Consider the following 12537-nt stretch of genomic DNA (forward strand, 5'->3'; position numbering starts at 1 on the left):
AAAATGGTTTGAATCAATCCACAATCAAACCACACGTATTTGAATCAAACCGTTTGACCGCCTCGGGGCCCTTTAGGGTGTAATTTTGGACATGGAGTGGAGGCAAGAAGAAGCCGAAAATTTTAGTTTATTATCGGCCTACGGCATTCTCAGAGGAGACCAGTGCCCAGCCTCTGCCCACCAGTGCACGTACAGTCGAAGAAACTGCGTCGTATATAAAGGACCTTTCTTAACCGTTTCGCTATTACTTTCTTTGGCAGATGTTATGGAATGTCACTGAACGTGATATAGTTAAGATGTTTAAACTTAGAGTAGTTCACCTTTGTACATATCTTTGACCCTTAATTTGGCAGTGTACAGTATATTGGACACAATTTAAGGATTGCTTTTTTTATATACATATAATTTTTAGCACTCCAAAATAACGACGAGGATTGAATCACGAACTTTTTTATTTTTGTCAAATTAAGGGTTCCGCAGTTGTCATATAATGTTTATGTATAATAAAGAGTTATATAAGTACAATACAATAAGATACAACACAATACAATACAATACTTAGCTTCTTAACTAAGGGAGCCATACATTCAAGTAGGTATGTTTTTGTAATTTTGTAATTTTTAATCTACATAATATTCTTAATGTACTTTCTTTCGACAAGTTTTTGCCGCGCATTCTTGGCAATTATGGTCTTTTCGAAAGCGCTATTTGTAGTACCATATAAAATTGACCTATAAAAGTGTCTTTTTGTAGAGATAATGATAAACTTTTTTTGAAAAATGGGTCACAAATTGCCGTCGTTATTGAGTGCATAAAGTACGAGTAAATGAATACACATTTTCTGATAATTATCACACTCTTTATCTTAAGCATTAAAGAATTAACTCACTTACCTTAAGTACCTTTGTTACATGTAGAAACATTTAAAGAAACAGTATTTTTCATCCCTTTTACCTGTTCTGACAGCATTAGCATTCCGGATATTCGGGGCTCAAACCCTCAGGAATATTAGGGAGGCAGCCCCTCGTCTACAGTAAGGATAGCAGCTATAGAGGCATGTTGTTGCAAACACATGTAAATCTGGTGTGGATAAACACGTTGGATCCATATGGCTACTTGATGTGACTGCCTGGCACGGTGTCAATATTGATAAAACTTTACACAGATGATCAAACATTTATAAGATGTTGCAACTATTGTAGTTGTCATATCTTTAACTTGAATATTGAAGAGAAGTTCACTCCATCGCCAACATAATGGTGTTATGGAAAGTTTGATTGAAAACTCCCGTGCAAGCAAACAAATCTGATCGTAGTGCACCAATTTTGACGGGTGTATTGTTTTGGAAAGTAGATAAACAGAAATAATTTATGCATGTTAAGCGAAATGAGCATAATAATATGTTGGATATCTCCTATCGTTTTTTTCAGTAACAAGTATGAAATCTGTCACTACTTTTCTCCCAATGCAGGGATAAGGGATCTCTGCGCAACATAGAAAGTAAGTTGGTTAATTTCACGATGAATGACTATTGTTTAATATTTATAGGGAGCAGGATTTTAAGAAAACCCAAAACTATTCCAAATTAGTGTCATTTTTAAATACAACATTGTTTAATGTCAGACATACAACATAATAATATGTGCTCCAACATTTAGCTGTGCTAATTATGCTAACCTGTTTAATCGAAGGATTGAGTCTTTTAATGAGTTGTTGTATTCCGATGTGGTCAGTAATGATTATGCGTATTTGATTGACAGCAATAGGAACCTTTTTTATGATTGGCGAATGTTTTGTAAGTTTTCTGGACGAAAAAAAACCGTGGTATGATAGAAATTTTTCAGGATGTGGCTAGATGTATGGCACCTGTAACTGAAACTAAACAACATAAATCATAAATGTCTCTCGCCGAAGATAGAGCCTAGTTTTGTCACTGGTCGCCGATCTTCTGCACAGCAGTTTTTTCGTAACGAAAGCAGTCGATAATCGTAATGGTAAAGATAAGTTTACTATAATGCATCAGAATATGGGAGGTTTGCTAGGCAAACTAGACGCATTGCAAATCGCGTTAAATGAACTAAGTATCAAAAATCGTAGCATTGATGTACTTTGTGTTAGTGAGACATTTGTTAAGCGTGGATCGGAAAATAATATTAAGTTATGTAATTTTAGATTAAATTCGTCATTTTGTAGAGAGAATAGTAGAGGTGGCACTGCCATACTCGTAAAAAAGACACTAGATTTCAAACCATTAATATTGCCCCCTAAATTGGCGGCAAATTTTTACTTCGAATTGTGGTACGGAGATTGTTGGCACTGATCTGGTCATTGTAGGAATTTATAGAATACCAGTACAAACCAAAGCTCATACTGGTTTGTTCTTGCACAAACTCGACGAATTGCTTTTCTACTTAACAACTAAATATAAAAATAAAAAAGTTGTGGTCTGTGGTGATTGGAATATCGATACCTTAAAGAATAATTCCACAACAAAAGATCTCACAAGCATCTTTGCAAACTATAACTTTATAATGCACATCCAGTCCCCTACTAGGAATAACTCATGTATTGATCAGATTGCCACTAATATAAAACATGTAGAATCTCATACTCATGATCTGTTCCTTTCTGATCATGATAAGGCACAGTCAGTCACGCTACACATTGGAAGGGTTAAAGCTTGTGTATCCTGGTTTGAAACGAAAAGGGATTATAGCCTAGATAATATGCGTAAGTTTAGTGAATGCCTGGCGGCTCTTTCCTTTTCTGATGTTTACGGTTCAAATAATCTTAAGGATGCCTTTGACAATTTCTATGATGTTTTGAGACTGTTTTATGACTTGTGTTTTCCCATTATTAGGACTAGAATTAAAAATGCACAAAGGAAAACTAAGTGGTTGACCAAGGGAATACGTAAATCTTGTCAAGTAAAGCGTAATCTATATTTAAAAACTAGAAGTCGTACAGGGAACCTGAATGTGCAGAGGACAAGGCTTAAACGGTACAGCAATATACTTAAAAAATGTATTAATAAATCACAGCAAATAAGTAATAACATGTTCATAAACAATAATCAAAACAAATGCAAAGCGACTTGGAACATAATATCTTCTAATACAAAGCCTACAATACAAAAGGATGACATTAAATTTTTAAAATTCAATAATATGACCTATAGTGACCCTCAAGACATCTGTGAATTTCTTAATGACTACTTTATTAATCTTAATAATACTCAAAGTACAATAGGATGCTCCTACAAAAACAAGCTACATAGCATCTCATCGTCAATTTTCTTAATGCCAGTTGATGACAAAGAAGTATATAATATAATCATGTCATTAAAAAACAATAACACCAGTGGCTACGATGACATAACAACAAAAATACTTAAAGTTAATGCAGAATGCTTGAGCAGGCCACTTGCCTATATAATAAATCTTTCCTTCGAACAGGGAACTTTCCCTGACCAATTGAAGATGTCTCTCGTCAAGCCTATATTTAAAAAAGGCAGCAGAGAGGATCCCAATGACTACCGGCCCATAACAATTGTGCCTATCTTGGCTAAGATTATGGAGATCGCTATGTTCAGAAGGTTAGAAAACTTTTTAATAAATCATGACATCTTACAACCAGAGCAGTATGGTTTTCGCAAGGGCTATTCAACTGAGTTAGCTTGTTTTGATTTCATTAAATTTATAACTGAAGCAAATAATAGTAAGTTACCGGTTATGTCAATCTTTTTTGACATGACTAAAGCTTTTGATCTAGTTGATCACTCGATTCTTTTATCTAAGTTGAGTATGTATGGAATTAGGGGTTGAGCTCATGATTGGTTAGAGAGTTACTTAACTAATAGGAAGCAAAGTACAGAGATTACGAAAATGTTAGAAGTAAAAAATAGTTTCAATAAGGTAGTTTATAGATCAGAATACCGTGGTATTAACGCAGGCGTACCACAGGGAAGTAATTTAGGACCACTGCTGTTTTTGATATACATTAATGATCTTCCTCGTGCCACTGCATCAAAATGTATACTTTATGCTGATGACACCACAATACTAATTAAGGGTGATTGTGAAAAGTATGAGTCCAATATAAATGATGCCGTTGATGAATTACACGCATGGTCTATCCAAAATAGATTGATGATAAATCTGAATAAGACAAAATTTATGCAATTTCATTCCTATCAAACAAAGCCGGCGAAATTAAATGTATCATACGATAATGTCCCCTTAGCGGAGACCGAATGCTTTAAGTTCCTTGGAATCTCTATTGATAAGCATTTAAACTGGAAGGACCATGTAGAATCAGTATGTTCCAGGTTAGATAGATTCGTTTTCGCCCTAAGAAAACTAAGAAGAACAGTCTCTGTTGGTGCAGCACTGACAGCCTACCATGGTTATGTGTCATCAGTGCTGAACTACGGACTTATTCTATGGGGGAATTCTGTAGCAGTAGACAGGGTTTTTAAGCTACAAAAAAAATGTATGCGTGCAATTAAGAATGCCTGGTTCAGGGATAGTTGCAAGCCTATGTTCAAAGAGTTTAAAATCTTGCCCCTCACTTGCATGTATGTGCGCAATGTCTGTATTTTTGTAAAAACGTATCCGGACTATTTTAAAGTACGTCAAGGTGCTGGTAGAAACAAGACAAGATCGCAGTACAAAAATCTTTTGCTTCAACCACGCTGCAGATCGGATATTTATAAAAGGAATGCCTATAACATGTGCATAAAAGTGTACAATGCCCTGCCTGAAAATATAAAAGTACTACAGGGCACCCAATTCAAGTCCACAATGAATTCATGGCTCCTAAACAACTGTTTTTACTCGATCAATGAATATTTTAATCATACATAATGCTGCTATTAGTTATATTTAATGCCATTTAGTTTTAATTTAAATCTTCGTTTCAAATGTAACTTTAAATTTTTATATTATGAATACCTATGTGACATCTTGATATTATTTGTAATTTATTGGTATTATAATTATTGTAATTTCTGACATTGTAAATTAGTATGAAATAGTAGCTGAAATGTAATAATTAATCTATCTGAATATTGTACACCATGAATATGGTAGATTACGGTCATGTACTTAATTATTTTTATTTTACCTTTTACCTCTCTGTACCCGTTTTCATGCAATAAATGAATTATTATTATTATTATTATTATTTGTCAATTTTTTTTCAAAATATTTATATGGTGGCTTCGGGAGAATAAATATAAATGAAAGAGATAAGTCATTATGATATAAGCCTGAAGAGACTCCATACTCGCGCCTATTACATTACAACTACCGACGTAGAAAGATCGTTCAGTTCGTTGAAATGGATGTTTACAGAAAGGCGCCGTAGCTTAACTGTTCCAAATATAGAAAAAATATTAATAGTTTATTCTGAAAATCGCGTTAACTACTAAATTTACTGCAGGTAATTTTTAATGTTATTTTTATTATTATGTCATGAGGCTTGGTAGTAAAGCTAAAGTTTTTTAGTTTTTATTTGTGTAGTCCTCTCTTATTTTCTGTGGCAATCAATGATTTTATTATTATTAAAATACCCCCTACATGAGTTAAAATAAAATTGTATCATAGTTTGTATACAATTCGCAGAGAGGTAGTTATTCAATAGGCATAATATGATTATTTTCAGACTTACCTATCTGTTTATACTCTTTCTCAAAACAATATCCGATTGAATGTGACACGGACAGTTAGCATCTATTGACATTGACAACTAGCTCGTTTTTTTTAAAATATTATTTTACTTGGTTTCAGCCGTCATGTGTAATTTACAAGACATTGATATTTTCAAAAATATTTAAATTTAACTATAATAAATAAATATCACGGGACAATTCACACCAATTGACCTAGTCCCAAAGTAAGCTTAGCAAAGCTTGTGTTATGGGTACTAAGCAACGGATAAATATAATTATACTTATAGATATAGATACATACTTAAATACATATTAAACACCCAAGACCCGAGAAGAAACATTCGTATTTTTCATACAAATATCTGCCCCGACACGGGAATCGAACCCGGGACCTCAAGCTTCGTAGTCAGGTTCTCTAACCACTAGGCCATCTGGTCATCTAGCCACTAACTATGCCATTTTATGCCAAGATATTCAAATTAGTATCTTGAAATTATCTATATTTTAAGAAAATAAGATAAAAAAGAGTAGTAAAAAAAAGTGAACAATGCCAATTGCTTGCTATGTGTTGGTGTGCAATAAAGAGTTATTGTATTGTCCATCCGTTTGAGAGCTACGATGCCACAGATAGACATTGGCATCGAACATGTAACACCCCTCTTTTTTGCGTCCGAGGTTAAAAAACGATCGTCTTAATCTTAGGATGCGTTCCACCAAAGATGTCTGAGGACGTGTTGCGAAGAATGTGCTTATCATGAACCAAGAGAAACGCTTCATTTACCTATCCTCGCACAGCACATCTATGGTGGAAACAGCTCAGCGGAGCGAGGCTAAATATGAAGCGTTTCTATTGGTTCAAGAAAACCATATTCCTCGCAACACTTTCTCGCACATATCCGGTGAAAACGCAGCCTTAAGGCCCGGGGCCCACTTAGCGTCTTTCGAGTTAGGTCAGTCAGTGTGAAAATGGATTCTGATTTCTGAGGAAGAAACACTTTTATTAATGTTACTCAATATTCCTTTCAATAAAAGGAAATTGCTAATACATACGTAAGAAGAAAACCGAAAATTCAGAACGTAACGTATACGTATTCTCTTTGGCGCTAATGTTTCAACTGAGGCTGTTGAAATGCGGTGGATTGCGTTGCGCTCTGTCCGTCACAGTGACGTTGTGCGAGCGCTGACAAGACGCCGACGTTCGACAAACGCCATTGACGCCGCGTCGACGCTGTGCGGGCGTTAACGAGACGCTGACGTTCGAAAGACGCCACTGGCGTCGCGACGCCGCAATGTGAACGTTACGTCGGCGCTGCGCGGGCGTTTACTAGACGACGACGCTCGAAAGACGCTAAGTGGGCCCGGGCCCTAACCTTGTATGAATATAAGGTGAACATTTTTTTTTTAAGAAAATCTGTATCGGCGGTTATGTCGACAGTGCGTGTATGAGAGCGACCCCCTTTAATGATATTACACCCACGAATATGTATGAGGCTCGCATCGGCTGAGGCGGTTCCGCCAATTATATTACTGAATACGTAAAAAGTATGGAGATTCGAGTGCCCCAGAATAACAAATATGGAATACCAATAAAGCTTACGACGGAAAAAACATTTTGATGCCCCATTAAAATCATACCTACTGCTGCTTACGAACAAATTCCATAGATACGAATACAAGCCATTTAAACTGTCTGCCGCTAAATAATTTTAACATAGTATCCTGTTCACGTGAAAAACGTGCGTAATCCAATAGCCCCTCGGGAAATCGTGCAAAAGAAAAATAAGGACAAAAGCAGGACAATAACGATCCAACAGGTGGGCGAGTTGAAAAGAGCCGTTCAAATGTCGTGTCTAAGTAAATAGCTTCATTTGTCAACTCACGTGTCCTTGTCTCGCGGGATCTCTTCCCCCTCTCGACCTCGAAAGGGGCACGACGAAAACAGTCTTCGCAAATATACAACCATCGTCCCTCTTCTTATCGCCCATAAGTTTTCGAACCATTGACAGAAACTTGGGTGCCAAACCATCACTTGGCACCATTTCTATGTCCGATACGATAAAGTAGTTGGTACTAGATGCATTTCTTGCTACATTTCTGCCTACATTGACATGGTATATTAAGTTGTTGTCCTTTTTAAAAGTAGAAATTCTGGAATCAATGTTAGAGCAATCGGTAAATGTTAAATCAGTAGCAAATGTCCTTTTGGTTGGCATTCTCATCATCATCCTTTTAATTTTATCCTTTCTTGCCTGCTGTATGTACTCATATCTTGTCTTACTGTCTAAATTGTGATAATTGACTAATTTCTTTTGTAGTATTTCTTCTATTGTTACATTAGATGTAGTTGTTGGAATTTCAGTTGTAACGTCAAGTTGCTCTTTGTTCCGTATTATTGGAGGATGTCGCTTCGGATAAAACAAATGAAGTGACACTTTGGACATACCAGAATAGCAACGACAAAGATGATTCATAATTTGCATAGTTATATCCAAGTCATAATTTGGCACGAACACAGAGAGACTGATGGGACCTTCCCAATACCTGGCTATCTCGACGATATGGTATATGTATTCAGGTGTTGCTTGAGTGGCATATGTTACGGCATTGTACTTACTGTAGTTTGCATATGTGGTGCCTTTGATGGCATTATAGATGACTCTGTAAGGGCTTTTGACACCCACTTCTGGAGTAGGCATGACTTGAAACGATCCCCATTTCAGGGTGTCTGGGAGGCCATAGTTAAACTGGCAGTAGCTTCTGTTCTCATTAGGCTGCTGTCCTCGTAGGAACGCACCTGGCTGGTAGTCAAAGTCACCTATCCTGGTCAGCCGGTGGTGGGGCTGGTGATGCTTGTATCTGTACAGGTGCAATATGATAATGATGGTGACGATGATAGAGGCTATCAGAAGTAGGGTTGAGTGCCGCCTCGTCAGCCTGTAGGAATATGCCCCGAATATTCGCAGACATCTCGTCATTTTTATCTTTCATTGTTTTGATTCAGGTCCCTTGTCCAAAATATAGTTTCATTTCAATTTGCTCTAGAGTCCTGGATGTTAATACTTACTATGTAATCTATGTAATCTCTTTTAATTTCAAAGTACTTAAATACTTAGATAGTTTAAAAGTTATTTCAATTTCATTTGAATTGTAAACACTTTAACTTAATCATTATTAGTCACACGTTATTACATTAACTAGCTATCCAATATTATTTTATTTTAGCTTTAGAATAACGCAATTTTAGCGAACAATACAAATGACACATCGTTGCAAATAAGTTCCCTTCAACTTGCTTACATTACAGTATTGATTATTACTTTCACACATTTGTCACAGATTCTGTCTGGTAAACATTTATTATGACTAAAAACAAACCAATATCAAACAAAATAACTCTTAAAACACTGTAAATCACGAAACAGAATGACAGCTTGTTTACGCTTTCAAAAACTTTGCACTGCTTTTTGATAAACACAAGTTACGTCGTTTTATTGTGTTTCTCATCAGGTACTCAATCACAGTCCGTTTTTGCACATTTCACGGGCATTTTGCGCTAAACATTATGTTTTGCGAATAATTTTATTTTGACAGATATTGCGCGCGCACATTTGTTTTGTTCGAATCGAGCGAGTGCCAAATCCGGTCCGGAGACATGAAAATACCGACCCTGTTTTTCGCCGTCAGTGAATAGTACCACGTCAAATTATTCCGATCTGATAAATACCTACACGTTATTTAATGTAAAATGTAAAGCAAAAAAAGGTTTGTGTTTTGTGCAGTATACCGGAATTTACTGCTCTGTTATTTCGAAGCCATATTTTGAGCATTCAACTATCAGGCCGGTATTTCTGTGACGAGAAAACTTCGACTACCGTGATGGTATTTATCAGGTCGGGAATGTTAAGCAGCGTTTCCACCAATAATGTGCGAGGTGTGTCGCGAGGAATGTGTTTTTCAAATATTTTCAATGGTTTTTCATTAACCAATAGAAACGCTTCATTTGCCCATCCTCGTTCCGCTCAGCTGTTTCCACCAGAGATGTGCTGTGCGAGGATGGGTAAAAAAAGCGTTCTATTGGTTATGATTTATGAAAAACATATTCCACGCAACACATCCTTGAACATTACCTATTGGTGGAAACGCTGCTACCTTGCTACATTTTAATACCGTTTAAAGTACCTTTATTGCGTGACCGGAATTTACGCACTGTTCTTTCGAAGTCACATTCGGCCGTGGGCAAAAAGAATACAGGAGTAAGTAAGATAAAGATAAATAAGCAAAAAAGGTTGATCTACCTATCCATAATCATAGAAGCTTAAGGTGATTTGCTAAAATGCGTATCCGAGTTATCTTCAATAAAGTTTATAATAACAATCACCAAACCAAACCTAAGCTATAAAAGCTTTAGCCACGAAAAACCATTATTGTTCCGTATCACATTAATGTCTAGGTAAGTTGTTACAAAACGTACAAAGAAAACAGCTTGAGAAAACAGAAACTTATACGAGAAGTGGTTACTGGAAGGATTTTCAACGTTAGGGCGTTATTACACGACAAATTCTGGGCGTTCTTTCCAGCGAGACAATTTGTTAAGATGAAATTCCATTTAAAGCACAGAATAAGTAATAGTACAAGGTTAAAGCTGCACGGGCGTCTGTTATTGTGACGCATATTAGTGACGCTGCGACAGAGTGATAGCATTGAAGTTTTTTTAATCTCGCTGGGTCAGTAACAACCTACTCACTGTAGCACTACGTCTATCTGAAAATACAGACGACAGAATGAATTTTAATCCATAGCAGTTCGCAATAAGAAATATGAAGGGAATTTCTTCGTGCGGACCAATGACATACTAACTACATTTCATTGTAAGCACCTTTTTAGGGTTCCGTAGTCAACTAGGAACCCTTATAGTTTCGCCATGTCTGTCCGTGTCTGTCTGTCTGTCCGTCAGCGGCTAAGCTCAGAGACCGTTAGTACTATAGAAAGCTGTAATTTGGCATGAATATACATCAGTCACGCCGGCAAAGAGGTTAAATAAAAATAAAAAATAAACTTAACTAACTTCCTATAGACGTACAGTCAACTAACCCTATTGTGTGGGGTATCGTTGGATAGGTCTTTTAAAACCATTGGGGGTTGCTAACACGATTTTCCTATTCAGTGATCTGTTTGCGAAATCAGCAAGTTTGCAAAAATTTGAAATAAAAACAAAATGGTAGTAAATGTAATCAAATTTACAAGGAAAATTATAGCGGCTAAAATTGCTTGAGAATTGTAAGTAGTAAGGTATACAACATACCTAAACTTGGAAGACTCCGTACACAATACGAAATCCTTATAAAAATATTACTTGATTTTTATCCTATCTTGGGCGTGTCCGACACGCTCTTGGCCGATTTTTTTATGACTAGGTATATCTTTTGATTGCGTTAACTTAGAAGTTTGTTTTTTTTTTCACTGCACCAAGGGGCAGCAGACTTGAGAATTTGAATATTAATTTCATCCGAATACCTTCCTGAGAAAAAGAGTCTTGACACACCTACGGACGGAAGGACACATTATTATTTGGATTAGGGTTCCATTTTTATCAACTGAGATACAGAACACTATCAAATATTATAATAGTCGAATTTGTTGCCGGTTTCTTCTCAACATAAGTTTTTTCCGAACCGGTGGAACCTAGATTCCTCGGCATGAGTGCTTGTAGCCTATATGTATTGAACTTAAATATTTTAACCAGCACGGGTTTCTAGCCCTTGATAAAGATAGGGCAAGATTTTTACATCGCTTCCGCGCCCTTCAAAAGGCGACATCAAAATTTCATTTTGCACTGGAAACTGGAAATTCGCGCCCCTTGCCATCTCGGGCTTAGAGGACTTGCTCTCTACCCTAGGACCGTCGCTGATTTCGACTTTGACTTTGATATATCGCAGCAAAAGTGACGTCATTGACGTCTGCTTCGAAAGTCTATTTTAATAAATCGCCTCGCTGTTAATACCGTCCGCAAAACGCCAGTGTGATAAATCTCTAATAAAAATGTGGTATAAATCTGCGCGTTATTGTTGCGGAGTCGTATTATGATGTGCGTGAAGTGGTGACAGCCTCAGCTGAACTCAATTTGGAGCTTTCTTTATAGGGTTTATTAGGCTTTATTTGTGTTACGAGACTTGGCAATAACAAGTCGAGGGTATTCTGTGGCCTAGCCTAGATAAGGTTTTTTATACTCCTGAGGTTTTAGTCGAGAACTGTTTAATTGGTCCAACATGGAGGAAAATCTTAAATTTGAATTCATAAGCAGAATGATGTATGTGGCTCTTATAGAGTGTCCTAATAAGTATAACTGAAATTTTAAGTTATATCAAAAAACAACAGTCAAACATGCAAACGACACACTCGACGTCCATTCCAGAACGAAATGGCAATAATGGCCGCAGCGTACGTTCGCTGGGGCCGGCCGTGCGTTTGACGAGAATTGAATGCCTGGCACCACATCCACTATCGTCACATAGATTGTACTCCCTAATAATGATTTTAATGCACGTTTCCTCAATAAAATGAAATCTGTACTTCTATTCATGTTAATTTATTTTGTTTCTTTAACCCGAGTTGTCATGGTTATTTTCCCCTACCAACAATATCTTTATTACTACCCTTTTATTTTTACGTCATGTCTCCTCTCCATAAATTAAATAGAAGAATATCACCAAACGACTTCTATTCTGCCAGAATAAAATCAACATAAATTCGACTATTTAGCGTACAACCTATGCCTCAACAGCTAAAAAAAAAGGCTAGTGCATCAACTGGATGCTTTATCGCAAATCTTCGGGTATGGTTTTAGATCACCCCAATTTGGAGAAGCT

General features: G+C 36.6%; 1 pseudogene; it reads right to left on the reverse strand.

Annotated features, from left to right (window-relative positions):
- Positions 1–7547: 7547 nt before the first annotated feature.
- LOC141445112 (uncharacterized) lies at positions 7548–9275 on the reverse strand (annotated as a pseudogene).
- Between the last annotated feature and the right edge of the window lie 3262 nt (positions 9276–12537).

This window comes from Choristoneura fumiferana, unplaced genomic scaffold (assembly GCF_025370935.1).
Source record: "Choristoneura fumiferana unplaced genomic scaffold, NRCan_CFum_1 Sck3bRy_353;HRSCAF=634_pilon, whole genome shotgun sequence".
Classification (NCBI taxonomy): domain Eukaryota; kingdom Metazoa; phylum Arthropoda; class Insecta; order Lepidoptera; family Tortricidae; genus Choristoneura; species Choristoneura fumiferana.